At 43.6% G+C, this 26,993-nt stretch overlaps 1 long non-coding RNA gene across 1 annotated transcript; it reads right to left on the bottom strand.

Annotated features, from left to right (window-relative positions):
* Positions 1-697: 697 nt before the first annotated feature.
* On the bottom strand, positions 698-25,271 carry LOC309371273. The gene is made up of 3 exons (XR_014168998.1): positions 24,909-25,271; positions 23,989-24,197; positions 698-1,671 (listed from the first exon to the last, which is right to left on the bottom strand). It is a non-coding gene; the product is annotated as an uncharacterized lncRNA (long non-coding RNA).
* Positions 25,272-26,993: the final 1,722 nt, after the last annotated feature.

Below are 26,993 nucleotides of genomic sequence, written 5' to 3'. Positions count from 1 at the left end.
AACGGCTATGTGGCAGAAGTTCACTTTTAAGATTCTTGGCCGAGGTGGGTCTTGATTGACAGGTGACATTGCCCAGTCACTCACAAGGCAGTCAGTAGCCAGGAGGGTTAAATATGTTCTCTGTTCCTGTTTTGAAATAATAATTTGAAATAATGCATTTTAAAAAAAAAAAAGATGAAGGCCACTATGGTAGACATTTGGCTGGTTGTCCTGTATTGACCTGGCAAATTGTATTTTGGGTGTGCCTTGGGGAAAATGTTTTGTTACTAGGTCTTCTATCCCATGATGGTCTTGTAGAGTAGAGCTGTGGTTATCAGACTTCCTATCTTACTGCTCCACTGCACACTGAAGGGTTTACTATGGAGCCCCAGCCCATTACAAAGGTTTGAGGATGTGTTCTGAGCTATTGTGAAGTCTTATTCGAGGTGGTGGGAGTGGATTGACAGGCCATCAGCTAGATGAAATGTCATATGGACCACAGATCAGGACACATATTAAGGCACACGCTCAGTTTCTGGATGGCACTGGCCAAGACTCTCAACAACCTGTGAGAAATGAGAGTGTTCCTTTGAGCCACCTCCCTTACATTGCCCAAGAACAACCCCCTGCAGTCCTTCATTGCAAAGGAAGATCTCTGAGAAACTTCGGAGAAATCTCTGAGAAACTTCCAAGGAATCCTGGGATCCCCCAAAAGCACAGTATGAAAGCAACTGCGTCTGTCAAGAGGAAAGAGGGAGGGATTTTGTGCTTCTTCTAAGCTCCTTCAGCTGTCATTCAATGAGCTAATTCAGGTCTGCCTGAATGTAAATATGCTTTCAAACATTAGACAGATGAGCATGCTCTATTGTCTCTTACCTAATTACCTGTTTAAAGTGCCACATAGCTCAGAGGGAAATAAACAATTAAATGATGGCTGGCCATTTCTCTGTGCCTGCAAGGAAAACAGAGGTTGCTGAGAAAAAAATTAGATAGACGCAGTTGAAAGCAAATCTTTTAAAAGCAGTCACATATAAGGAAGCAGAATCGCTTCGAAGCACAGTCAAGAGGAATATCTAAGATGTGTGTGGGCTCATTCATGTGCAGACTATGTCTTCATCTTTCATCTTTGCGGAGCACTTAGCAGAAGTGCAATTTTCTTGGGCTGAAATAATTATGTAAAGATTGAAAACGTGGATCAACCCTAATCTGAGAACTTCCTTCCTGAGAATTAACTGAAGCATTATAGACAAAATTTTGAAGTCGGTAGCATCTTCCCCCTGAACATGATACTGCAGTTCTAGAATTCACAGCATAATATAATAAAACGCAATATGAGAAATAAAAGCAAGAAAATACAGAAATATACGGTATATGAATATTTAATACAATGGATCTGCCATCTCCCATCTTTAACCACAAGTCCATATGCAAATGCAGACCACCATGAGGCTGGTGGATCACAGTTTGGGGACCACCGCAATAGACTATTCAAAAGTTCTAATCTGTGCTTTAAATTTAAACGAAGGTTGTGCATCTACTGCACATTTTGACTAAGGGTACGGTCTGGACTAATTAAAAAAATTATCTTGTCAATCATCCAAGACGCCACTCTTCCTCTCCTTTTTTCCAGGAAACCTTCCATTCATTTCTGTACACAGAGCATCTCGGTCCACAAAGGAGTTTTGTTTCATTCTGAGAAAGTGAAAATATATAAAGAAACTGCAGCAGCAGTCTTAGACAGCACAATTTTACATATCCCTTTTATAGGACACACATGTGAACACTAAAGAGAAGGAGAACAGTCTTGACTCAGTTATACTTAAAAGGTAAATCATCATAGTTTTTAGCATGTACACAGTGCCCAAAGCACTTGGCAACTATTACGTTGCTAATCTTATACGGTAATTCTTATAAGATGCTTTTCCCATATTAAAGAGCGGGGTCACAGACACTGAGCAACAGGAACTCCCCTAAGGTAAACTTGTTGTGAACAAAGTGAGATTTCAGCCAGAGGTGGCGCAGTTTCTTAGGGCTACACTAGCCAAAATATTGTTTATTTAAAGAACTTATAAACTGCTTAAAGGAAAATATCTAACTGGAGAACAAGGAAATTGAAAAATACAAGAGATTAAAAAAACAGTAAAAAACAACAACCCAATAATTAAATGTATAATAAAAATTATTCATTGTAGATTGCATGGGCCGCAGACTAAAAACTAAAACTTATCAGTAGATACAAAGAAAAGGGGGAAAAGAGGGTTTTCAGAAGAGCCATACTACGAACATTCACTTTGATTTAGTGGAAGTAGAATTTGCCAAATGGTTTAGGGGAAGTATTGATTTATCATATACAAAAGACTAGTTTGGCTTGGGGTTCATTCATAATTGTTACTTGCTTCTATGGAGTGGATTGCCACCAGACCATGTGATCATATAGCTACATTCACTCAGGGATCATATAGCGACATTCTATAGCATTCATCACGCGGTAATTTAATTTTAAGACCCAATAGTTGTCATTTGGCATTGCTCAAGCACAGGGATCTTCAGCCTTTTAGGCCACCTTTTACCCCAAACTCGCATATGGGATTCCTGTTTCATGTTTTCTTCCTCTTTTCCCCATCTATATCTTTATTCCTCTCTCTTATGAACTCTACTTCACCTTAGCCCTTTCTGCCCCCAGAAAGATCCCGATGCTGATAGGACAAGCCACCTGAACTAAGGTTGCAGGCCACCAGTTGCAGGTCAGTGTTCACTAGTTAATTATCTATAGACATCACTTAGAAGTAGGCTTGTGGTTATGAAGAGGTAATCAGAAGAGCACAGGAATAATATGTCCTGAGTGTATAATCCCTCTGTCTTAGTTGACGTTATCCACACAGTTTAGTACAAATGGCACTACAGTGGTACCTCTGTATAAGTCTGCCCCGTCCAACGTCCATTTCCGCGGATGTCCACAGCAAACCCGGAAGTAGCAGAAAGGTTACTTTTGGGTTTGCCGCTCGCGCATGCGCAGAAGCGCAAACCACTCCGAGCTCACAGAGTAGTGCTTTGTCGAGCGTCCTTTTCGTTGAGCGTCCGGGGCTCCGGAACAGATCCCAGACTCAAAACAAGGTACCACTGTAAATCCTTAACTGCTCAAGGACATATTGTAGCATGAAAAATGCTCCGTTGGTTAGAGCATGGTTGCAGGTTTCATCCCTGTATGGGACAGCTGCATATTCCTGCACTGCAGGGGGTTGGACAAGATGGGCCACAGGGTTCATTCCAACTCTTACAATTCTATGATTCAGAAGCAAGTTCTATTGTGACCATATAGAAGCTGGACTGGTAGCTGAATTTTATTTCATTGCTGGCAATGGGACAATCTCCTCCACTGCATCTGAGGTCTGCAAACTAGCTCATAGGGTACAGGGCAGGCCATGTGGCAGACATGGCTGTGCTCCAACACCTCACTGCAACTTGCTCACTACTCTGCATGGCTACAGTGCAATATCTGTGGCACCAGTGTATGTCATGTGAGTAGAACAACACATGAACAAGCATCACTGACGCTTGGGCACCAGTTCAGGAGGACAGGAACATGTGCAGGACTCAGAGGAAACAGCTTGGGGGACAGAGACACTTCTGAACTTCCACAGCCTGAGGCAGCTATCTCAATCTACCTAATGTTAGGGTTGACCTTGACAGTATGTCAACAAAGCCAGCTGTAACAGCAGCCTCATCTGAGAGGTCATCCAGTTTCTGTGGACACTGTGAATGAGGTGTCCTCACTGCACATTTGTATAAATGCTCCAAGGTCATTGTACTTGCAAAATTGGAATATCACATTACCATGCAAGGCAGTGAAGGAGCATGGCAGTTGTTCCTTTGAACTGGCTATAACATTCATATCTCATAGATGGTGTGTTTAAATTTAAATGCCCAAATATTCCTTGCCGATCCAAAGGGGTATGTGTATGTAGATAGATAAACAGAGCCTGAAGCTCGCTTCATTGGACTGAACCCTGCTCCAGATATCCAACCAGTGAAGAAAATTAAATTGCAATGTGAAGAGAATGGAGAAATTCCTAGCAAAAGAAAGCAAACACTGTTGTTAGGTCGTGAGTCCCTTCTAACGTCAGGCACTCCTGATAAGAGAGAGCATATATCATGTACAGACAGAGGACAGGAGAGATTGTTCTTGTTCCTGAATTCAATTAGTCTGAATGTTTGTTTTTAAGCAAGTGTGAAATTCTTCTTGTTGATTTTGCAAACAACCTATAAGGGGCAGGTTGATATCAATTTCACTGTGGCCGCAACAGGGCTGAGTGGAGGGGGGAATACTTTGGGGAAATGCTGGGCGAAGCAAGATTTTGAATGTTGGAGGAACAGCTGTGTCATTTCTGTTTCTTTAGGAACATTTCCATTGGCCAAAGAAAATATCTTCCTGGTTTTGTTCTTCTTCCACCCCACTGTTTTTCCCTCCTCTTCCCCACAGATTCCAGCACTCCTGGAATTTAATTTAATTTTTATCCAGAACCTAAAGGTCTTCATTTCTGCAGTTCTTGACCTTTCTACCAACTGGTGTAGTGACCTTTACAATGTTTGGCTCCTGGGAGATCTGCCCATGCCACATTTGCCACAGAGACTTGGCACTGTGTTGACCTCAGACCACTAATTCTTGGGGACTGAATCCTTCCATGAAAGCAGCTCTGAGGAGATGCATCAATTCCATGATCTGTCCCACGAGGAGCCATGAGCACCAGAGCCTGAATCTCTTCCCCTGAACCCCACGGATACACCTCTGCTGCTGAACTCTGATGAATGGTCCACAGATTTCTCAGAGAACCAAGTGAGCCCTTAAGGATGTATCCCCACTGCTTGAAACCCCAGGGCCTTGAAGAAGCCAACAGCTGCAGAGGAAGTCACTGACCAGATTCAATATTTAGGAGGTGGGGCCTCTGGTCTATGAATTCCTACCCCGGGCTATAAAGATCTGCTAGTTGCTCCAGGACGCTGCTGAGATAACTGGTATGTTCTGCCTCATGGGGCAGGATAACTAACTCTGGTCCTGTGACCAACACCCTAGTCCCTGTCCAGGGTGCTGATCCTCACCTTGCCTCCCTGGAGCCACTGACCTCCCTCTTGCCTGGGCCATCACCTTTCCTGTGTGATCAGCATCTTCACCAGGACAGGCACGTTGCTGAGAATTCTGGAGCGCAGCTGTAATTTACCTGCAGAACCAGCCACGTGCATCAAGCATTCATTGTTATTGCACTTAAATTCAGTGCAACCCGGAACACACCCAGCATTCTCTGGCAGCTGCACATTATGGGGGAGGGGACTGATAGTGGTAAGCAAGCTTGCCTTTCAGAGAAGCTTGTTTCCCATTACTGATCTGCTCGTGGAGAAATCCCTAATAAGCTTTCAAAGAACCCTAACATTCTCCTGAGCACTTTGAGAACCACTAAACTAGGGGAGTGACTACTGAAGAACAATAATATTCCCCCCACCAGCAACAGACATCTGAGTTCAATGGATTATCTACCCAGCACCCTTGACAATTGTCCCAGCCCACACTATTAGTTTAGTTCCCAGGATCATATTTGGGAATCAGTAAGGGGGAACCAAGGTAGTCATCTTGTGTGAGAGCTGTACCACTTTTTTTTGCAGGGACTGACACTACTGAGTGCTCTGTTACTTAAAAAAAACAAAGCACATATGTGAAGGACAAGACTCTTGGCCTAGCCTTCGTTCTGACATGCTGGTTTTCTATGTGTTGGAATCTCCCCTCCCCCCTTGTAGTGGCTAGGAGGGAGGTGACAGTTCCATCCCATGACCTACAGTCCAAAGTGGAACGGCCCCGACACAAGTTTACCACTTCAGTAAGATCTAGGCCTTAGACTAAAGGACTTTTCAACGAGATTTTTCAGACTCTGGGGAAGCACAGGCTGGAAAAAGATTCTCTCCTGCAAGGAATCCTGCCAACAAAGGCACCTTGTAAGCACCAGGTGCAAAAAGCCCAAGGTAATTGTCTCTAATTGTGAGCTTCTTGTTAACGCTATAGTTAGCTCAGCCAGAGTTGCTCACAGCATCCTTTCATGTCAATGGGAGTTACATGCATGAATTGCGTGGAGAATGGGGCCATTTACGCTACACTCCCTTGATGCACACCGTATTGAGCTCGTATGCTGGGAGGTGGTTGTTTTTAAACAATATCCAACATTTGCATGTGTTAAAATGTGGCATTAAGAGTTTTCTTTCTGCAAGTTGTTAGAAGTCCAATTAGATTTCTACAGAGCTGTACCTCCTTGGAGATAATTTCCTATTATCAGAGGAAGATGCATAAGATGAAATATTGGTTTTCATATGCAAATTATCTCACCTACTTCCCACCCACCACCCTTTTTACTGCTTTGGGACTAAATGCTTTTGCAAACCTAGATGTTCCCACTAGAAAAGTTTGGTGTGATGGACTTTATTTAATTCAGGTTACAGACGCTTCAGGTTACAGACTTTGCTAACCCATAAATAGTACCTCGGATTAAGAACTTTGTTTCAGGATGAGAACAGAAATCATGCGGCGGCCACATAGAAGCAGCAGGGGGCCCCATTAGCTAAAGTGGTACCTCAGGTTAAGAACAGTTTCAGGATAAGAATGGACCTCCAGGATGAATGAAGTTCTTAACCCGAGGTACCGCTGTACTTAAAAAAAAACAATAAAAATAAAACCCCAATATTTTTTTTTAAAAAATGTCCATATTAGAGAGCGCAGAAATGTCAGGGTTAAAATAGCAGCATTTAATCCTGAAAGCTTTACAAAATAAATGTGTTCAACCAGCCTCCTAAAAGCTAGGAAAAAGGTAACTTGGCAGTCTTCTCTGAGCAAGGCGTTTCAAAGAGCTAGGACTGAAAAGGTCCTAGTTGCTTTTAAAGCACCAAAGGCACTTACAAGGGAAGACCAGTGGACTTTAGCGACAGGCAGACCAATCCTGTGGGTCCTGGTATAGTTGAAAAGAGTAGTACAATGAGGCACACAACAGATGAGAATGAGAGTTGGATCCCATCTCTGGATGATAGAAATACTGTAGTCCCAATAAAAGCAAAGCCTACCTTGTGGGTGTAACTGAGGTCAATAATAACCTGAGATGAAGATAGAGGACTAGGACCCAGATCACTCACTCTGAAAGGTGATACCAAACTATGAGAACAGCCAAAAGAGAGTCTCATGTGTGGGGCTTTTGAAGCCCATGTCAGTTCAAGGTAAAAATTTCCAGCCAGGCCAAAAAAACAAACAAACAAACATTTGAGGAGGGTGCAGAACAGGACTAGTAAGGGATGAAACCTAGGAGCCTAGGAGGAGTCCTGAAAGGCAGATAGAGGTGTCTAGAACCCTATCTGAGGTTCCACATATGTGCAATGATCCATTGTGGAGGCTACCAAAGCATGAAGTACAGCAGTCAAGTTACCTGGGACTAGGATGGACCATAGTTGCCAAACCAGCTGTAGCTGGAAATAGACCACCAAAGTTACATGTGATCCATGAGTACCCCAAATTACACAACTGTTCCTTCCCCACCCTTTCCCAGAACATCTAACATCTTGTTCTGATCCAGTTTCCCATTTTGGGCCCCACCTCCAGCCTGTTATTGCCTCCAGACAATATCCTGTCTTCAAGAACAGCTACCGAAATCCAAAGTTCACGCTGATGAGACAGTTATTGCTCAAAGCTATTGGCCAAAGCATAGGCAACTGCTGCTGCCCAGTGCCACCTATATCTGGTTGTTGTTGTTGTTGTTGTTGTTGTTGTTGTTGTTGTTGTTGTTGTTTTTGACTCCTTTCCCACCAACAGCACAGTGGTACCTCAGGTTACATACGCTTCAGGTTACATACGCTTCAGGTTACAGACTCCGCTAACCCAGAAATAGTGCTTCAGCTTAAGAACTTTGCTTCAGGATGAGAACAGAAATCGTGCTCTGGCAGTGCAGCGGCAGCAGGAGGCCCCATTAGCTAAAGTGGTGCTTCAGGTTAAGAACAGCTTCAGGTTAAGTACGGATCTCCAGAACGAATTAAGAACTTAACATGAGGTACCATTGTATTCCATTGCTGAATGTGCTTTCCTGTGTTAGGCTGCTGCAGACACAGGGCCAATGAGAAACAGCAAGTGTGCCCCTGTGTCAGGGACCATTCTGAGGAGGACTGCACTGAAGAGGAATGGTGGGAGCCTCCCCCTCCCCCTGAATCTTCCCAGGAGCAGGAGGACAGTATATATTTGGAACAGTGGTTTGCAGAGGGACATAGTTCAGAAGGCAGAAGCTGCGAAATACTGGATGGGGAACAGCTAGGAGGAAAAAAAACAGGAAGAGAGAGGGTTAACAGATTCATAGTCTCTGGACAGCATTCCCCTCCTTTCTCCAAAGTCACAGAGAGCTCAGAAAGTGGCAGAACAGAAAGCACAGAGGGTACAAGCTCAGATTCTAAAACACAGAAGTGATGTAGATTAATAGGGACAGAAGGGGGTGGGGTCTCTAATTGGGAGCACTGCCATTCTGGGAGATGTGTTTGCTGTGATTATTAAAGTTTCTAGCTGGTAAGAAAACTTATTTTCCTTTGTTCTGCTTATCTACTACCATGGGGGAGGAAGCTGATACCCTGAAACCTGGCACCCGATATACCAGGCCTGCTGCCCTCAATCAGATTCTGAGTAAGCTGATACCAGCTTTTCACTATTCCATTTAAAAAACTCACCTGACTGTTCCATACTGAAATGCCTGCCACATCATTTAGCATTACAGTGGTACCTCAGGTTAAGTACTTAATTCGTTCTGGAGGTCCGTTCTTAACTTGAAACTGTTCTTAACCTGAAGCACCACTTTAGCTAATGGGGCCTCCCGCTGCCGCTGCGCTGCCACTGCACGATTTCTGTTCTCATCCTGAAGCAAAGTTCTTAACCCAATGTACTATTTCTGGGTTAGCGGAGTATGTAACCTGAAGCGTATGTAACCTGAAGCATATGTAACCCAAGGTACCACTGTATTTTAATATCTGGGGACATGCTGCAAGATCTTAGATGCCCACTTTTGGTGCCTCTGCCCAGATTGCGAGAAAGGAAGATGCTCCGTAACCTATTCTTGTTATCACTTCTAGGGCTGAATTGTGGTTGTTAACCTCAATTCACTACTAATAAATACAGAGGGGGGAGAGGGGGAGAAGAGAGAAAGGAGGAAGGAGTAAAAACTTGTGTTTAATTCATCTACCACTGCCCCACTGAAGGCAATATCACAGATATTAGCCAAGAGCTTCGGCACAGCAGGGTGAGCTCAGGACAAACCAAGAGACTCGATCTGCAAGTTCCTGGATTTTGTCAGCTTGAGTTACAATATTTAGGGAAGACTAAGACACACACTCACATAAATGTAAAGCGGAAGGAAGGAAGAGAACAGGCAGGCAGAAGAAGTGCCACTGGTCATATCACCTCAGGCTGCGATCTTGTCAGCTCTCATAAGTTAAGAAGGGTCAGCCCAGGTCAATTCATGGATGAGAGGGTGCCCGTGATTCTCATCTGTTCAACCCAGACTCAGAGTGAAGAGTACTGCAGCCGTCCTGCACGGGACAGCATGCAGCTTTCAGTGAATGCAGAGCCAGCTGCATTTGGGGGAGAGTCTAGACAAAACGCCCTCCATAAGCCCCTTTCACTTGGAAAAGGGGTTTGCGTGCAAGCTAGTCATTCTCCCACCAGTTTTCTTGGACCCTCATTGCAAAGATTATTTCATTAGTATCCATAGGACTGCAGCCTTATAATTCTTATGTCTGCTATTCAAAGGCATCCCCACACACTCCAACATTTCTCCAATGAAAATTATTATTATTAATTATTATTAATTGAGTTTATACACCGCCCTATACCCAGGGCGATTCACAGAAAATATCACAACATATATAATCAGAATAAAAACAACAACCTAATAACACACACACACCTTGAAAAGAGCCACATTTTAAAAGGGTATAGAACGTCAAACAGATCAACCAAAGGCCTTCTTAAAAAAGAATGTTTTCACCTGGCACCTAAAGGTGCATAATGAAGGCACCAGGCGAACTTCCCTGGGGAGAGCATTCCACAGACGAGGAGCCACTGCAGAGAAGGCCTGTTCTCATGTTGCCACCCTCCAGACCTCTCGAGGAGGGGGCACATGAAGAAGGGCCTCAGAAGATGATCTCATGGTCCAGGTAGGTTCATATGGAAAGAGGCAGTCCTTGAGGTATTGCTATACAGGGATATCCTATTCAATAATAATATTATTTATGCCCTGCCCATCTGACTGGGTTGCCCCAAACACTCTGGGCAGCTTCCAACATATATAAAAACATAATAAAACGTGAAACATTATTTTTTATTTTTTTTTAAAAAAAGCTGCCTTCATGTCTTCTATAGGTTATATAGTTATTCATCTCCTTGGCTTGGGGATCACAGAACTGTCGGCATGCAGAGGGTTGAAAGGCCAGCTGACTAGCCCCCAGCTGAGCTGTCTCCTTCCAGCCATCCCGCTGCGAAGACCCATCAGCCTCTGCTCTGATGTAATTCAGCGACCCGGGCTTCAAAGCCAGGGCACACTATGTCAGCAGAGCGAACTGCACACACAGAATAGGCATGGGGCTTGTGGAAGCATACTACAACTACGGATTTATTAATCATAAATCAGGACAAAGAAACATGTCATCTCTCTTTTTGTCTTCTCCAAGAGACAAGGGAAAGCAAAAGCTATATACACAACGGAAGTTCCCAGCAAGCTGTGCTGATATGTAAACAGACATGTGACATGCAACAGTTCCATGTCTGCAACTAAAGGTGGAATGGAATTTTCCAACATCCTCCCCCTTTCCATGGAACCTATGGCGCAGTATTTCAACCCAACTGCAACTGCTGTACATATACCTGAAGTTGTTCTCTGTTAACAACCTTAGACAACAGATCTGCAGGAATTTTGTTTCCTGGCATATAGGACACCTGAATGAGCCCTTTCTAAACACACTCCCTTGCACGATGTAATTTGATCTGCAAGTACTTGGTTCTTTGCTTGCAACTCTCTGAAGCTAGCAAAGCCAAACAGGACCTGTTGTCTTGATAAACCTGTATAGGACATTTCACATTAACCCACGTTTCTCTGACAAAAATAGGGATGTTCCACTGGATTGACTTTGGCACTATTGGTCTCGCAGTAGCAGAAAGCCTTCCACTCATGCAAGGCAGGGCACCTACAAGAGTGTTCCATATCATATCTTATACTGTTCTGCAGGGCTGTCACCCCCATCCTGGATCCTTTGAAGAAACCTTTTGGGGAATGGGCAATCCACATTGGGACCTACAAAACTGGATGCCCCACTGCGTAGGCGTAAGTGGTGTCTGCTATCATAATACTGTGGTTGGCTACAACCCCTTGTAACAATAAATAGTATAGTGTTGCCAAAAATGACTGCACCAGTTAGAGATGGTTGGCAGAGCTATATAGAGCCTTGGCTAGTCTCCTGTGGTGAACAGGAGTTGCCTCAAGACGACCAGGCAGGAAAGCTTCTGTAAAATTTGTTCCTTTCAGACAATCAAGGTGACTAAAAAAACACAAAACTTAACAAAGTGATATGTGGGTGAGTAAAAATACGGCTTATAATTTTTGTGCTCATTAATATGGCTGAGTTAGTGGGAAGGTTTGGCTTGAAACACAGGGAAATAGAGACAGCTCATCAGATAAAGCGAGGGAAAGCGGATTTTAGTAAGATTATGAATGAACAGAGGAGGCAATGTTGAGAGGGGGCAGATATATTATCAAGTCATTAGTAAAACGGCATATTATAGTGCGCTTTATCTTGTGTGGTTTTAAGAGATCATTAACATCAAGGGCTTGTCTGTGTTTCTACACGACACAGAACCTACCATTCTAACACAATGAAAGCATGAAAAAATATTACGGAGACTGCACACAACCATCCTGCTTAATGACTACATAATATATGTTTAGTGCCAATAAACATCATGAAGAGTATTAGTTGCTGAGTCTGGCCTTGCCACTGTTTTCCTAACATTAATAACTCAGCTGTTTTGGATTTTTTTATTTTTTTATGCTAAAAGCAGCATGTCTGCATTATTGACTATGGAATACAGGATTTCATTAAGCAAACAACACAGCCCATTTCAATTGAGGGATTGATTTCCAGAGGAGAGAGAGCATCTGGAAGTGGCCTGCCGACAGTTCCTATTCCTCCCTCTGTAATAGAAATTGCCAACTGATTTAAATTAGGTTTCTCCACATTCACTCCTGGGCTGTGAACTTGGAGCGCGAGTTAATAAGTCCAGAGCAGACAAAAGGATGCACATCACCTCCTCAAAGTCAAGGAGGGGAAAGCAGCAGGAAAATCTGACACAATTTTGGACAGCATTGGACAAGGGTGGCTTCAAGCATTCAGCTCTCAAACTGAGGTGAGGTTGCCAATTCTTCTTTACCAGCTTCTGTTTCGGGTCTTAGCAGGCCTTGGCAGGTGAAGGTGCCTATCGTCATGCCCTGATGTGCTGCCTTCAGCTGCTGATTTCTGGACCTCAACGTGATCTGAAAAGCACAGGAGCAGGCCAGCTATTTTTCCCCTCATCAATTGGCAACCCTACATGGAAAGCAGCAATGATCAATTCCATATACTAGCGTGCCATCGGGGGGCTACACTTTGTATGCGACAATTCTGAGGGAATGAAAAAAGAGGCACAGAATTTGGGACATGTCTGATACTGCAGCAGCCAAACAGAGGTTTCCAGGCTAGCCCCCATGCCATGGAAGGAACCATGAGGAGGAGAGAAAGTTGGGGGCAGGGAATAAGAGGAAGACTTGGGAGATGTGTTCAATGGGTCCCATGGGTGATCTAGAAGCCCAGAATGCCAAACTATCATAATGTCTAAGGAAAGCAGCGGTGTAGCAACACCACCGGTGCCTGGGGCACAGCTTTTTTTTAGAGACCAAAGTTGTTGAGCTTTTTTGGTCAGCTTCCAACATAATAAAACATTAGACATTAAAAACTTCCCTTCACATGTCTTCTAAAGGTTGTATAGTTACTTATCTCCTTAGCTCAGGAGTCGCAGAGCTCCATAGCCCCCCCCCCCACATTTCTCCGATGAAAATAGGGACAGCCTTATCAATACCCTCCAATGTTTCTCCAATGAAAATAGATACGTCCCCTCCAACATTTCTCTGATGTAAATATGGGAAAATCCTAAGGAAAAGCAGAAAGTTCCAGGGTCAAATCAGAAATTGGGACAGCTTCTGTGAATCCGGGGCTGTCCCTGGAAAATACGGACCCTCAGTGGGCCTGGTTTCCTATGTTCCTATGTGCTGATTGGATGACCCATCGCTTCCCCCATCTAAAGAGGTCTCTCCTGTGATATACAGTGGTACCTCGGGTTACATACGCTTCAGGTTACATACGCTTCAGGTTACAGACTCCGCTAACCCAGAAATAGTGCTTCAGGTTAAGAATTTTGCTTCAGTATGAGAACAGAAATTGTGCTCCGGCAGCGTGGCGGCAGCGGCAGGCCCCATTACCTAAAGTGGTGCTTTAGGTTAAGAACAGTTTCAGGTTTAGAACAGACCTCCAGAATGAATTAAGTACTTAACCTGAGGTACCACTATATTGTATAACTAACAAGCACGGCTAGCTCATGTTTTCTGTTTCCCAAAGGACCACAACAAAAACAGCTTTCCTACCATGACACACAGTTCCTTTTGTGCAGGTGAGTGCAGGTTGGGAGTTCTAATTATGCAGGGCGTTTGTCCCGTGTAGGTTTTTCATTCATGTTGAAAATATTCTCTTCAGCATGAGTAATAAGAAAAAGACAGCCTAACATCTCTGGGGTTTCCCCCCCACCTTGTTGCTATAATCTTAATCTTTCCCGTTGCAGCAAAATGTTTGCTAACATGTTTGATCAAGCGCCTGTTAAAGAGAAATATTGTGCTGTTGGTGCCAACCAGACCACCTCCACTTGGGTGTCACTGTAATTATTGTCAAGCATTATTGTTGCAAGGGTGTACAGAGCACATAGATCTTTCTTTTAATATGGAGCTGGCCAATTTAATGGAACATTAGTAATGCAGCCAGCACAGAGTCTGCTAACAAAACTTTACGTTACTGCTGGATGAATTACACTATACCTCTTGAATGTCTAGCAGCTGGCAAGAGGCCAGAATCTTTTACATCTGAAAATGGAGCTTGTTTCTTCCTCTCTCTTCCCCCCCCCCCTAAAGAAAACAGAAAACAGAAGAACTGGTCTTGGTGAGCTCCATATATAGCAAAGTTTTCCAATAGGCTAGAAATGTAAAACATCAACCCTAAAATAACATTGTCTGTTATTTCATTTAGAGGTGCACTAATTCTTCCTTAGTTTTGATTTTAATGTAGAAACTAAAACCAGCCATGTTGAAGGGATAGAAAGTTTCAACCAAAAAGCACCTAGATTGCATCTATATTCAACTTTCCTCAGTCCTCTTTAAAGCCATGGTTTTCTTTGGATTTTGTACCATTTTTTCTCAGTGGGTGCTTTGCCACCACTTCTAGATTAATCATAAGTATGATTCCCCCCACCCACAAAATTCAACATTAGGTACCATGGTTTGAAAGGAGTGAAATAAAAATGTTAGTTTGCCTACAGAAAGCTGTCGTGGAGGACAAGTGAGGGCAATGGTGAGTGGAGACAAATGAAGGAAATATAATGAAATAAATGAATATTTTTTGTAAAGGGGAGGCACTTTTCAAACACTGCAGAAAATCTCCCCCTCCCCAATGCAGTAGGTTTAGCTCTGTCTCTAATTTACTTTTACTAGCCTATAAGGATTTTACATATGAACTGGTTTCGAAAGGAATATTTTTAAACCTCAGTGACCTGAGCTTGGTTTGGAAGCCAATCCAAATTCCATCATCACCTTTCACATTTGCCTAACACCCTGGCTCAGTGCGCCCAGGAAAAGGCAATTTCTTTTTCTTGCAGAAGTCATTATGACCCATGAGAACAAACAAAGAAAGCTGCAAAACTGAAAATGAGCAATAAAGCCAGCTAGACCACGAAATCTGCCATCTAGCAATTTCCCTCTAAAGCAGAAAAATCAGGTAAACGTGGCCTTGCTTTCCCTTCACCTTATTATGAGCTCAGTAACATTTATCACATAGGTAGTAAATCTACAAAGGTTATAGTGCATTTGCCATATAAGGCTTCAGGGAGGTTGCTTATTGTGCTATAAATTGCAATCAGCTAAATCCATTCCAAATGAAAAACAACAACAACCCAATTTAATTTTTAATTTTTGCTGTCTACAAAGGCGCTCAAGGAAATTGTGGCATCTGTTGGGGGGGTGCAAAAAAAAAGACAACATGAAATCCTATTCATGATCCTTCTTTGCAGCTCACAAGTGGATGACTGAAAACCAATGACTTTGGGAAACCAGTGCAGTTTGGGAGCTACCAAAATCTCACTTATTCACCAGTCTCTGCTAGGAGTTGCTGGAGTAGAAACATCACCATCTATTAAAGTGATTTTTAAATCTCATGTTACGCTATGGGAATTCCAAATTTGCTGCGGTAATAAAGTTGCATTTTAGAGCATTCAAAGCACTTGACATACGTTCTCTCACATACCGGCCAATGAGGGGCCACTATTTCCTCCCACAATGCCCCTAGAATTATGCTCTATCTATACAGCATCATTTCAGAGTCAACCTTGAGATGGGAGCTGGCAGCCACTGGGCCTAGTTAGGAGCGCCACTGTTAGCGCCAGTTATTAAAATTTCTTATCCGCCCCCAACAACAAAAAAGCCCACAATGCAGCCTTCCACCTTTTTGTAACATACTTGTATAGAAAATGCATATTGTACTTCTAGAGAAATTCCTATCCACCCTTCTAGGGCTGATGTACTACCAAGGACAACTTCCATCAGTTTAACCTTTTTTCAATAGAAAAACTGACTGTTCGACCACATTACTGCGACACGCTCCATGTGGGGCTGCCCTTAAGGCTGCCCTGGGAACTGCAGCTGGTGTAGCTTGGATGCTGTTAGGGGCAATTTACCATCAATATGTAATATAGCTGCTAAGGCAGGCTTCCTCAGCCTCGGCCCTCCAGATGTTTTTTGGCCTACAACTCCCATGATCCCTAGCTAGCAGAACCAGTGGTCAGGGATGATGGGAATTGTAGTATCAAAACATCTGGAGGGCCAGGGTTGAAGCCTGTGCTAAGGGATCTGCACTAACTACCAATTAGCTACCGGGCCAAGTTTAATGTTTTGCTGTTTATTTATTAAATTCCTTCCTTCCTTCCTTCCTTCCTTCCTTCCTTCCTTCCTTCCTTCCTTCCTTCCTTGGGAGTTGTTGGTATACAAAGCTGTAAACAACTTAGGATCTGTTTGCCTGGAGGCTGCCTTTTTATCCTGCTCAACCCTTTTCTTTTCTTTTCTTTTCTTAGAATAATTTCATTTATAAGAAGATAGTGTAAAAGAGAGAGAGAAGTTAGAGAGAGAGGAGGAAATATGTCATAATACAATCCTACTTGAACCTTTAGATCATCAAGCGAAGCCCTAATGTGGGTACCACATGCCCCAGGAGTCTGTTTAGGGAATTTGCAAGGCAGAGCTTTTAGTATGGTGATATCCGTTGTATGGAACGGACTCTCCCTGGAAATTAGAATGGCACCAACAACTTATTCTTTTAAGCAGCTCCTTACTCCCCCCGCTCCACCGTCTTTTCCAGGTAGCATTGCTTAATGCATTTTACTGCTTTAACCTGCATTTTGTATTTTGCTTTTCCCCCCTTCTTGACAGTATTTTTCAATATTGGTTGGTACATTTTTTTTAAAAAAAAAACACAACTAAATAATCACTCCAATCAGATATTGGAGTCAAAGGCACCCCAAGGAAACCATACAATCAAAACATATACTGGTAGCTATTAAGGACGACACAATTGGTTGGTAAAAAAAATAAAAACACAAGCAAACGCAAGCCATGTCTTCCAGTTTTCCAGTAAAGGCAGTCAAGTTGCACAGAAATCACTGGGGTTAACCAATCTCACAGACTTTGCAACCACAACAGGCACTATCAGAGCATCCTATGCAAAGTCACCAAATTTCAGAAATGCATGGCGCCTATGGTCTGTATGGCCTATTCTTCGTCAGACTGCAGTCTGGGCAGACAGCATGTGGGATTCCTGGTGGAAATAGCTGGCTGGCCACTGTGGGAAGAAGGATGCTGGACTAGAAGGACTTTTGATGTGCTCCAGCATGAAATCACAGAACTGTAGAGTTGGAAGGGGCCCAACCCCCTAGTTCAACCCCCTGCAATGCAGGAATCTTCTGCCCAACATGGGACTCAAATCCACCACCCTGAGATGAAGAGTCTCTTGCTCTTCCAACTTGTTTTGTTCTTATGTGGGGTGCTCCATCTCCACATCAAGAAGCTAGGCATTTCAGAAAGAAAGATTCTAGGGCAGGCTTCTTCCTGTCGTGCTGGTTTTCTGTGTTTGGGGATTAATTTATTTTTATTTCTGCAGGAGCATTCGTGTATGTGGGCTGGCCTTCTTCAGTCTCAGACTAACCTAGCCAGCCCCCTTCCTCTTCCTATCGGCCACACAAATTACTCTTGGATATTGCAGTCCTGTGTTTTAAGTCTGTCTCTTGACCCAAATTATCTAGCATGTCACCATAATTGTCACTTGGTCCTATTCCTGATCTCCTGTCACAAACCCTGTGGTTTTTCAGGAACATAACGCAGAGCCCTTTCCATCTCTCAGCTGGGCTGCTGTGACAGCAAACATATACAAGAAGCCCGTTCCAACGTTCCAGCATGCTCCGTCACACTGCAGTGTGACCAACAGGTAGGTAAAATGGAGAACTATGTATCTAAGCATAAGGTTCATTCCAAACGGCTAACATGACCAGGGCAGATGAAGCCCAATGGTTCAATTTCCAATCAGGGTAATGACAGCAATGAGGATAAAATCTGCATTGCACCACAAACACTGGAGCCTAATTCCTAGAAATCGCATGCAGTGGGCTTCTGAGCACAAATTGCACAAACCATGGAACCTCCAAATGCACAAAATCTCCCTAGACACACACACACACACACACAAACCCCATCATAATGGGTTGCATTTTGCTAGCCCTGAATACATGGGCTTAGGGAAAGGATTCTTGCACATAAGTGTTTTAATCTTATGCTAATTTGCAGCTTGATTTTCTTTAATAGTCCCACTACCAGGGAGACAGGAGAGGAGGGGAGCAGGTCTAATGGAATGAAACCGTTAGGCATTTTCCTCTAGATTTTCCATGTCAGAGTATGACATCAGCATAACCCTTGTCCTTCCTTTTCAGTCTAGACGCTGAATGTCACTTGTTGTGTTGAATTAAGGCTCCAGCCTACACAGATGGGCCCTTCACATTCATTCAGAGTAGCAGTGTGATGTCAGATGGAACTTCATACAGGCATATATCTCTCTGAATCTGAGCAGCAGAGGCTTTTGCCAAATGTACCATGGCTCTGTTAATGCCTTTATTGATCAGGCTGGAAAGTTATCATCACACCATATAACAAATAAAAACCCATTTTTCCTTGGCAGTTCCTAGTGCTTTTTGGAGAGAGGGAAGGATCTCTCTTTCCCTGTTCTTACTTCATTCAGAATCAAGCTCAGGGCATGACAAATGCTATATTCTTCAGCATAGGCATTCCTAAATAGGAATGCAGTCTGGAACCATGCACCCATTGCTACCATCTTTGTTTGCTTGATTCCTTATCTCTATAGTTTCCCGAGCACCAGCCAGCAAATATATGTGGGATGGATCAAGAGAAAAGGATGTTAAGAGCTTCTCATGACCCACAATTCGCCCAAGGCAAGGAGCAAGAAGGTCTGATTTGATAATGTGGGTTTCTTCTCCCTCTTTCATATAAGCTGAATGTTGGAAGAATCAGGAGAATGGATATTCCGCAAAAAATGAAGGGTATCTTTTTATACGCCACGGCGGCAGCAAGAGTTCTTATCGTGGCAAAATGGAAGAGTATTGAAATTCCCTCTGTACATGAATGGATCCAAAAGCTGACAGAATATGCCGAATTAGATGGTCTATCAGAAAAAATAAAGAATAAATCAAAATAGGAATTTGTCTCAAAATGGGAGGTTTTCAAAGAATATTTGAAATATAAATATAGTAGTTTAAACTCTGTTGCAGCATTCGAGGAACTTCAGTAACAGTTGCAAGTTAGACATAAGAGTTAAGATATATTAAGAAAAAGTTAAATTATGATAAAAGTGTGTATTGGCAAGAAGTAATATGAAATTGAAATAAGGAATAGATGGGAGGTCGGGTCTATAGTGTTAAGACCAACTTATGTTTTATTGTTAGTTAATAAAAATTTTGTGTTTATTGTTATTCCTGTGGGTGTTTCTGTATCTGTGTTTATTTTTCTTTTCTTTTTATTGCTGTATCAATTAAAAAAAAAGGGAAGAGTCAGGTCAGAACAAACAAAGTACTTTGTCACACAGCACACAGACAAACTATGGAATTTGCTGCCACAAGATATATTGATGGCCACTAACCTGAATACCATTAAAAGGGAAAGTTTAGAATGACAAGGCTACCAGTGGCTACTGGTTCTGATGGCTATGTTCTGCCTGAATTGTTGAAGGCAATATGTCTCTGAACACCAGTTGCTGGGAATCAAGTTGCTGTTGTTTGCGGGCTTCCCAGAGGCATCTAGATGGACACTGTGAGAACAGAATGCTGGACTTGGTAGATCTTTGGCCTGATGTCACAATGCTGATGTCACAAATCACTGTTTTTGTCAGCTGCTGCTTTCCTAGCAACCACAGTGGATATCCCATTAACATAGTTACAGCTGATTGGCTGAAGAGAAGAGGGGGAGCAAGGCAGGTTCCTCAGGAAAGGATGTGGACAAGGCAGCAGACAAAAACAGAAACTGGGCAAAGCTGACTGGGAAGGGATTAATAACTGTAACAAATATGGTGCAGTTATACAACTAAATCACGTTAGGATTCTGCTTTTCTTCAAAAACTAGGTTTTTCAATTAGCACTTCCATCTTCCTTGCCTATTGGCCATGCTGGCTGGGAGTCAGAAACATCTGGAGGACACCATATTGGCTGCCCCAATCCAAGGAATGGAAGTGTTTGCTCCATCCTTATCCTCTCTTATTGTATGGGAAATAATTGGATTACAGCATGGGAATAGAGCTGATTCAACAAAGACTGTGATCACTAAGGGTGTCCACCAACTTTTGTATCAATGAATTTTAGAATGACATTATAAATAATATGACTGTTGTGGTCTCGGCATCACCGTAAGTCAGCAAAAGTAACTCTGCACCTGAATCATAAAAGTATATCAGCAAACTAGGTGGAATTTCCAGTGTTTTTATATACGGGGAGAGGTATAAGCATGAAATCTGTCTTCTTCTAGCCAGACTTAATATCACATTTCTCATCCCAGAATAGCTTCTAACTTTATAGATACAAATTCCAGCTGAGTAGTCGTGGTTGTTGTTGTTTAGTCATTTAGTCATGTCCGACTCTTCGTGACCCCATGGACCAGAGCACGCCAGGCACTCCTGTCTTCCACTGCCTCTCGCAGTTTGGTCAAACATATGCTGGTAGCTTCGAAAACACTGTCCAACCATCTCGTCCTCTGTCATCCGCTTTTCCTTGTGTCTTCAATCTTTCCCAACACCAGGGTCTTTTCCAGGGAGTCTTCTCTTCTCATGAGGTGACCAAAGTATTGGAGCCTCAGCTTCAGGATCTGTAGTCAAGGTAAAGGTAAAGGGACCCCTGACCATTAGGTCCAGTTGTGACTGACTCTAGGGTTGCGGCGCTCATCTCGCTTTATTGGCCGAGGAAGCCGGCGTACAGCTTCCTGGTCATGTGGCCAGCATGACTAAGCCGCTTCTGGCAAACCAGAGCAGCGCACGGAAATGCCATTTACCTTCCTGCTGGAGCAGTGCCTATTTATCTACTTGCATTTTGAGTTGCTTTCGAATTGCTAGGTTGGCAGGAGCAGGGACCAAGCAACGGGAGCTCACCCCGTTGCAGGGATTTGAACTGCCGACCTTCTGATTGGCAAGTCCTGGGCTCTGTGGTTTAACCCACAGTGCCACCCGCGTCCCGTAGTCAAGGTAGGCCTGGCCCAAAGTACTTCTCCCTGTTCTGCCAGCGGAGAGGCATGCCCACTTCCTCTACACTGGGGGTGTGGCTCTGCAGATATTGCTGGACCATCACCATTGGGACCTTTGGTCATGCTGGGTAGGGGTTGATGGGAGTTGGAGTCCATCGGCAGCAGAGGGACCACAGGTTCCCAATCCCCATCATGGAGGTGCCCAATCACATGTTTCCCCAATTTGTACTACCCTTCCCCTTTGTATAAAGGAGAAGAAAGGCATGAACTGGGCAACCATGTGCCCTGTTAAAGATACCAACTCAAACAAGCCCTCCTAATCACACATGGTATTATCTGGATGGTAGAAAGGAGGGATCAGACCCAGTCATCTACCACCCAAAGACCCTTATTGCCCAGGTAAAGTCAAGGACTGGTTGGATGCAGAGGAATGGTGGGAGGAACCAGCATAAGTGACCAGTCTATTTAGAGGGCAAAGGTAAAGGGACCCCTGACCATTGGGTCCAGTCGTGGATGACTCTGGAGTTGCAGTGCTCATCTCGCTTTACTGGCTGAGGGAGCCGGTGTACAGGTCATGTGGCCAGCATGACTAAGCCAGTTCTGGCGAACCAGAGCAGCGCACGGAAACACCGTTTACCTTCCTGCCGGAGTGGTACCTATTTATCTACTTGCACAGCATGCTTTAGAACTGCTAGGTTGGCAGGAGCAGGGACCAAACAACCCCATCGTGGGGATTCGAACCACCGACCTTCTGATCGGCAAGCCCTAGGCTCAGTGGTTTAGACCACAGCATCACCCGCATCCATTTATAGGATAGACGCGCCCAGTTTATAGGATAGATGTGCCCAATTTATAAAACAAGAAGCTAGACAAACCCATTATGGACCTAATAAAGACCTTAAGCTGTATAACCTTTTCTTTCAAAAAGCAAGCAAACAAACAAGATGACTGTTGCTTACCTAATTATTAGTGGTCTAATTTTTATTATTCCACTTTCTTCCACCTCCCTTCTTGGGATTTTAAAAAATTGTGTGGTGGGATATAAACCTGCCTTTTTCCAGTAAGTGTTCTTGCAAGGTCATGAAAATTATCCCAGATGCAGAATATCTATGAGGCACCGTGCCAGAATGCTTGCATTCAGCAAAATTGCAGATGTAATGTCTGTAAATAAGGCTGACTCCAAACGTCTAAACAACACATGTGATAGATGCCTTATAAATACTTAAGCAAAAATTGAAATAACACTGGTTAGAATCTAGATCATTTCCTATAATATGTGGATTTGAGAAGTGTTTCCTCAATGCTCAGTGTCGCTCTTGCCTGAATTCATAAAATCACCTACATTGAAGACCATTTGGAGTAGAAATAAGGGGTGGCGGTGGGGAGTCTGGCTGATATTTTTGTATGAGGAGAGTTGCCTTGCTGAGTTTAGCCCTGAAAAGCAGCATACAAATATACTTATTTATAGAAATATTTATATACCACTATATCATCAAAACATCATAGTTTGCAATAATATTCCTATACCTTGCACCTTTTGAAATATCACAACCAGGGAAGTAAGTGCAATTATGGAGGGATGCTAATTCTCAGGATCAGAAGACAATTAACAATTTCCTCCCTGCTGTTGTCTTGAAGAAAAATGTTCCTTTGAAGGTGCCATTTGCCTTGGGAGGAAATCCCCCATTCATGTCTCCCATGGCGCTCCAGACGCTTTGCACCTCACAAAATAGGCTGGTGGACCTCAGAGATCTAGTAAAACAACAACCTAAAGTAGATCCTGCAAACTGGAAGTCAGCCCATCTGGTCTCTGTACTCCTCTCTGCCAGTGGCGTAGCGTGGGTTGTCAGCACCCGGGGCAAGGCAAGTAATTTGTGCCCCCTAACCCATGGATTTGCGCCCCCTAACCCTAACCCCCAGATGTTGCGCCCGGTGCGGCCAGCCCCCCCTGCACCCCCCACACTACGCCACTGCTCTCTGCTTGCTTCCCAGTTTGATGAAGCTGACTCGGAGGAGAACTCTTGTAGCCTCTCTGCTTGAGCAGGTCTCCCTGGACACAGCACCTCAATCACCCATCCGCTCAAACCAGGACCTTGGCAGGCTGAGCAGAGAGCTTGTTTGAGCAGCAACCATCATCATCATCATCATTTTTAATTTGTATACCGCCTTTCTATCTTACAATACTCAAGGCGGTTTACAAGCTGAAGAAACAAAAAATGTACATCTTATAACAATCGAATGCAATACAAAAATGTGATAATAAAACATTAAAATAGGCAACCTCCATCAAAAAAGTAGCGTTCAACAATCATTAGAATAGTATAAAAAAAATCAACATATAAAAGTTAAACAGAAATCCACTCAACAGTTACAATAATATCTAAACTATAATCAATAAAACAACAGCAAGCCACAGTACATAAAACAATACAATACACATTGAGAAGCAGAGGGTAGAGCAAGGCAGGTGGAAGGAGGTCTCTCCCCTCAAGTTCTTCCTCCAGGCACAGCTTCCTTATGAAGACTCCTAGGGCTGGAGGGTGGGGCAAGGCAGGTGGAAGGAGGCCTTGCCTGATGGAGTCTCTCCCCTCACCCTGCATTCACAGCAAGCTCCTACAGACCCTCTGCTGGAATGAGATGCTTTCTTGATGAAGCAGAGATGCAACTACGGTGGCTGTTCCCAAATACAGAGCCAGGAAGTAGTGGTGAGAGGGAAGAGGGAGAGAAAAGGGTGGAAGCTCTTTGCCGTGTTCCTTGCTACTCTCCATTTTTTTCCTGCTGCTCCACATCAAATTTCTAACCATGATGCTAAAATAACCACCATACTAACCTTGCTTTGAACGAACGTGGCTCGAAGTTGCAAAAAACAGAAGAGCAGAAACTCCAGAGTCCAAATACAGTCAGATGGTTGATTTCACAAATGCCTTCAGGGTTCCTGAACACATGTGGGAGAAGGGATTGCTAAACACACACAACTCTTGACCACTGTCACCGCCATCAAAAGGCTCCTGGGATTCATCAAGGTACGCTGCAGATGGTCTGGAGGGGGAAATGGATTTTTCAACATTACGCCTGAAGAGTGTGTTTTCAAAGCTTTGGAAACTAAAGAAACGCTCCGACATTCTGTCCTTTGTTTCCCCCGTTGGGCCTGTACGGTGGGGCATCTCTGAACAGCGGGTGATCATCAAACCATATGTGCCACAATGCTTAGGTAAAACGAAGGACAGTGTCAGACTGCAAGCAAGGAAATAAATTAAACTGACAATACCATCTGGAAAAGTCTTCACAGAAACATTGCCTTCTGCTTATTCCCTTTTCTTGGCCTTTTTCATTTCACAGTCTAATCTTTCGTCGATCCCTTTGGAATACGGCTGAGGAACCTGTAGCCCTGCAGATGTTTCTGGACCCTATCAGCCCCAGCCAGCAGGGTTCGTTGTTGTTGTTGGTGTTGTTGTTGTTGTTGTTGTTGTTGTTGTTGTTGTTGTTGTTATTATTATTATTATATTTTATTTTTTATTAGTTAAACTTAATACCTTATTACCTATAAGGTCTCTAAATGACTTACTTTTAAAAACATATACATATACATTATACCATTGGCAAGGGAGAGAGAGAAAATCATATTAATATTTCATAAATTACATAAAAAATGGCAAACAAGGCCTTTCCATAAATAATAGAAAGCTTGGGCAGCACACCAATAATAAAACAGGCTCACTTGAGTTGAAAAGTTTTGGTGAAGATGTTTACCTGGTCTTCTTTCTTTGGCAATCACTCGTAGCTGAGTAAGATTGTCTTCCATGAACACAGATTTAACAGTGAGTCCGTAAGTGATTGCGGAGGCCAATTCTGGATCCACGCGTCCTTCCACAGTGGGGAGATTGGTTTCCAGGTGGGGGTTGATCACCGTGAGGGTTTGCCAAGCATTCTTTCCTCTTAGCACGTTTCTCCCTTTTGTCTCTGGTACCTGGTACCGAAACTATGTCAGCCAGGGTACCATATGGATTTCACTGAGGAGGATATAGCACAATGGTTATATCAGAAGTGGAGAACCTCGGGCTGTGGCGGGAGTGGGGTGCAAATGTGATCCTCCAACTCACTCTCACTCTCTCTGGCCTTGTTAGTTCCCCTCCCAGAGCTACAGTTGCCAGTGTGATGTAACAATCAATCACAGAGGCTTCTGGAAACCGTAGCTATGGGCAAGGAACAGAGGTCACCTAACAGCTCTCAGCACCCTTCACCTACTAAAGCTCCCAGAATCCTTTGGGAGAAGTCATCACTGCTTAAAGAGGCGTCCTAGGGCTTTAAAGTGATGTCATAGTGTGAAAGTGGCATTTGCCAAGGTTCTTCTTTTTACTCCGGATGACACGGCTTTTGAAGAGAAGTAGATGAAGCTTATCAAAGGTGGATCTTGTATTCAGACTTGTTACGGCAACAGCTTTCTGGCAGCAGTAGAACAGACCCTCCAAATGTCCCTATTTTCCAGGGACAGTCCCGGCTTTACAGAAGCCATCCCAGTTTCTGATTTGATCCCAGAATGTGCTGCTTTTCCTTAGGACGTCCCTATTTTCATCAGAGAATTGTTGGAGAGTATGCTGGAGGATATGGAGTTATGGGACCCCTCTGAGCCAATGAGATAAGTAACTATACAAACTTTAGAAGAACATCTGAAGGCAGCCGTGTACAGGGAAGTTTTTATGTTTTACGTTGTATTATGTTTTATAATGTCACCCAGAGTGGCTGGAGCAACCCCGTCAGATGGGCAGAGTATTATTATTATTATTATTATTATTATTATTATTATTATTATTAAATAGGACATCCCTGTTTTCATCGGAGAAATATTGGAGGGTATGGAAGCACTAGCAATGGGGTGGCACACCTGGGACAGGTTTGCTTAGGGGCACAGGGGACAGTTCTGTCCTCTTGCCACCTTGCCACCACACCCTGTCCCAAAGCAGTCCCCCGCTAAGCTGTCTCACTGTGTCTAATGTTACAGGTGGCCTGCAACAGAGAAAATGAAGGCGTACAAACAGAAAAAGCACACAAAAGCTATTTCAGTTGCTTAAGCTTAGTTAGAGTCAGGCATGCCTTTCGTCAGAGAATGCAAACAGCTGCCCAAACAATTAAATGGGCGAAGGGATCTAATATGCCACAAGAGGAGTCCTTGCTGTTCACGGTGCGCGAACAGCACCTATTTGGATAAACGGTGGCACTGCTGCCAGCTTCCTTTGGCGCCTGCGCCGTGCAAATTGATATGCCACCTTAAATGCTCCAACATTGATTGAGCACTTCTCTTCTTTTATTTTCACTGCCGCCTCCTCTCGGGAGACTATTGCCCCTGGCCTGACCCCTTTTGCTTCGCACGTCAAGCAAAGGAAAATCACCTCTTGCTACCCTTCTGGGGACAGATATTGATCTGAGTCCCACTGATACAATTCCACTGAAGTTGGCAGAATTACTTTAGGCTTGCGCTCTAGGGAGCTGGGAACAAAAGCTGCCCCGTGATTTCCTGAACCAAACGCCAAGAAAGACCACTCTTGACACATTAGCTGTATGGCACATGCAGGGCCAGAAATGAGGGGAATGTATGATTAGTTACTATTGACACTCATATTGCAGAACATTGATGGATTTTGCCCTCTCAATATATTTTCTTAATGGCCCCATCTATGCCAAATATCCCAACGATTCTTCAACATATTAAGAACATAAATATCAACATTTAATTTTCATAAAAGCTTTTTAAAGGCATCATATTGAGACTCCTCGTAACTTAACTACCACCCTCCCCATAAAGAAAAAGCTTTATTGCACCTCCTGTATAGAATCTGC

This window comes from Podarcis melisellensis, assembly GCF_964234715.1.
Source record: "Podarcis melisellensis genome assembly, chromosome: 5".
Lineage (NCBI taxonomy): Eukaryota > Metazoa > Chordata > Lepidosauria > Squamata > Lacertidae > Podarcis > Podarcis melisellensis.
This window is presented reverse-complemented; position numbering and strand designations above follow the sequence as displayed.